The following is a 3,644-nucleotide window of genomic DNA, read 5'->3' on the forward strand; positions in this document are numbered from 1 at the left end:
CTTAGATCTGCTCAGCCTGCAGGTTTCAGCCTTTCGATTTCAGCCCTCCTTCACAGATTTATCACAGACTAATAAAAGCGACGGCTTCTATCCATCCTTAATTCTCATCGACATTACTAAGAAAGGCAAACCTAAATGCAGGCACATCACGCCTTGCAGTGGAGGAAAATGAACATGTTGTGAAAAGGAACTAGTTCCCAGTTCCCTTCTGAAAACATGTTTGAATGTGTCAGCAATTCCGGACACAGGCTTCCTCATATCAAATATTTTAGCTTTGTTTAAAATAATTAAATATTCTCCCTCCTTCTTCTTGTGACATCAGAAGGATCCCTGGGCTCTGTCTAGTGCTCAGTGCAGTTTTGTTCTCTGGCTCCTACTTTCACCTGCCAGCCTCTGCCATGTTGCTTTTGGCTGAGCCTCCCGTACAGTTACTGTCAGAAGAGGGCTGTGGACCTTATGGCTGGCTGGATTTGGAGCCTGAACTTCTGTTATACTTTCAGAGCTAAAGCCCTCTAAGAATGCAGGGGAAGAGAAAAGAATGTTTTTCTTTGATTAAAACTCAAAATAAGAACCTTATTCCACTTCTTCTTCCTTGGCAAAACAACCAAATGGCAGATGATGCCAGTGCAGCCGGAGGGGGATAGGGTGGGTAGAGTGGGGGTGGAGGGGGGCGAGAGGAGCTGGGGCCCAGGATTAGGAAGCCGTGGCAGCTTCCACGGAGGATTCAGCAGCGGTCTTAGGGGCTGCGGTTCGTGGCCGAGGCTGTGGCCGTGGTCGAGGCCGTGGTACTTGTTGAGGCAAAGGTGACAACAAGGAGTGCATCCCCGTCACCAAGCTGGGCCACCTGGTTAAGGACATGAAGATCAAGTTCTTGGAGATCTGCCTGTTCTCCCTGCCCATTAAGGAATCTGAGATTATTGACTTTTTCCTGGGTGCATCCCTAAAGGGTGAGGTTCTCAAGATCATGCCAGTGCAGAAGCAGACACGGGCTGGCCAGCGGACCAGGTTCAAGGCTTTTGACGCTACTGGGGACTACAATGGTCACGTTGGTCTTGGTGTTAAGTGCTCCAAGGAGGTAGCCACTGCTATCTGAGGGGCCACCATCTTGGCGAAGCTTTCCATCATCCCTGTGTGGAGAGGCTACTGGAACAAGACTGGCAGGCCACACACTGTTCCATGCAAGGTGACAGGCCGCTGTGGCTCTGTTTTTGTTCATCTCATCCCTGACCCCAGAGGCACTGGTATCATCTCCGCTTCTGTGCCCAAGAAGCTACTGATGATGGCCGGTATTGATGACTGCTACACATCAGCCAGGGGCTGCACTGCCACCCTGGGCAACTTTGCCAAGGCCACTTTTGATGCCATCTCCAAGACCTACAGCTACCTGACACTTGACCTCTGGAAAGAGACTGTGTTCACCAAGTCTCCTTATCAGGAATTCACTGATCCTCTTGTGAAAACCCACACCACAGTCTCTTGTTTAGAGGACCCAGACTCCCGCTGTGGCTACCCCATAGGGGTTTTTACAAGAAAATAAAGTGAATTAAGTGTCTTAAAAAAAAAAAAAGAACCTTGTTCTCCCTGCAGCTTCTCAGCAGGCACTGCTCTCCATGTAGGTGGCCACAGACTGGCTCCCAGCCTTATTGCCTCCCAAGCAGAGCAGAGCTCACAGCCTGGGTGGTCAGAGAAGCCCTCCGTGGGAGATGAGTGAGGCCAGCTGCAGGTGAGCATCAGCCGGGAGCCTCCAGTTGGGAGGGCTGACGGAAACTATTTTCTTGCTCTCTGTTGTTTTAAATGGGCGCACTATTCTTCTATTCTCTATACCAAGATTACGTCATTCTCTCCAAGCAGATAACAGTATTGAGAACTGTTGGGTGGACACAGGAAACCATGGCAACTAGTCCATAATGACACACTTTCCTGCTCTGCTAAACCCTAGTAAAGGTTTAGCACACGCTGCTTTGCTCAGTCTTGCTCACGACTGTCTTGTTGTTTTCTTCAGGCTTTCCTTCTCTGCAGAGCTGTCCCTGACAGCAGCCATCCCATCCAAGTTACCATGTCTTACTGGCTCATCGGGCAACCCACCCTCTCAGGAGGAAAGCTGTCTTAAAATCCCGCTGATGAGCTGGAAGATGGATTGGTGAGTAAAGCAGACAAGCAGAAAGGCCTGAGTCTGGGCCCTCAGAACCCATGTATACATAGCTGGGCATGGAGCACATGCCTACGATCCCCGCGCTCCTACAGCAAGGCAGGAAGGGATGCTGGGCTAGCTAGCTTGGTGTAGACAGCCAGCGAACAAGAAACTGCATCAGACAAGTCAAGGTGAGGACAGACTCCTGAGGTTGTCCTCTGACCTTAACATGCATGCTGTGGTATGCATGCACTCGTATTTGCACACAGGAACACATATCTCACAACATACAAAGACAAATATATCTATATATCCATCCATCCATCCATCCATCCATACATACATACATACATACACAACTTTAAGAAGTCCATGGGTAGCTAGGCATGGTGATGCACGCCTTTAGTCTCAGCACTCAGGGAGGCAGAGACAGCTGGATCACTGTGAGTTCAAGGCCAGCCTGGTCTACAAAGTGAGTCTAGAACAGCCAAGGCTACACAGAGAAACCCTGTCTCAAGAAAGCAAGAAGCCAACGGGTAAAGTGCTTGCCAGTTTTGTCCATTCTGGGGCAACCACGTAACCATCAGGACAGTCTATTGAACTTGTGATGGGTAATACTCATGGTCCACTTGACAAGATTAGAATCACCATGGAAACATATCTTGGGGCATGTCTATAGGATGCTTCGAGGAATATTTAGCTGTGCGATACACCACGGGCATGGGTGGTACCAATCTGTCTGAATACAAGGGAGAGAGCAAACTGAGTGCAGACACCACCCTCTCCACATCTCCTGAGGGCTGATTCAACGTGACCAGCCAGTTGCCTGGTAACCTGCTCCCAGGCCTTTTCCGTTGTGACAGACTGTGAGCCAAAATAATCCTTCCGTCTTCCTTCAGCTGCTTTGGTCAGGCGTTTCGTCACAGCAACGAGACAAGTGACTAGTGCCCTGTTCTAAGTGTGTTTCTGAGAGTCGTGCACGGGAGAACTTTAGAAAGAGAGTAACAGCCTACAAAAGGAGCTTGGCTGACCAACGAGATGCGTAAAAACCATTTACGTCTCCTGTACTCTGCTGGACCTCAGAAGCCATACCATCATCCATTGCTCTTCTCCGACTTTCCCAGACTCCCCTGGCCTCTGCTGCCCCCCTGATTTTATCTCACCCCTGTGACTCGCTTTTCACCTCCAAGCTCTCCTATCTCTTTGCCTCTTAGCTGTTAACACTGGCGTGCACACAGTAGGGATAAACTACTTACTTGTTAAAATATTTTTTTTTTGACAAAAGAAAATCTTTATATACACTGCTGATGAGACGGTGAGCTGTCCCAACTACTGTGGAAAGATCCTGGTGAGTGGTCCCACCCCACTGACAACCAACTTGTCTTCATGTCCCAGTCTTCCTCCACTAGGGTAATTGCTCTTAAAGTAAGCTGCTTGGTTTCATTTCCCAAAGAAAACCCAACTTTCTAAACTGTGGTGGTGTGTAGTGGCAATCCTAGATCTCAAGTTTGAG

At 49.0% G+C, this 3,644-nt stretch overlaps 1 pseudogene; it reads left to right on the top strand.

Annotated features, from left to right (window-relative positions):
- Positions 1-608: 608 nt before the first annotated feature.
- Positions 609-1,517, top strand: LOC127209637 (40S ribosomal protein S2-like; annotated as a pseudogene).
- The last annotated feature ends 2,127 nt before the right edge of the window (positions 1,518-3,644 follow it).

The sequence above is a fragment of the Acomys russatus genome, chromosome 26, assembly GCF_903995435.1.
Source record: "Acomys russatus chromosome 26, mAcoRus1.1, whole genome shotgun sequence".
Lineage (NCBI taxonomy): Eukaryota > Metazoa > Chordata > Mammalia > Rodentia > Muridae > Acomys > Acomys russatus.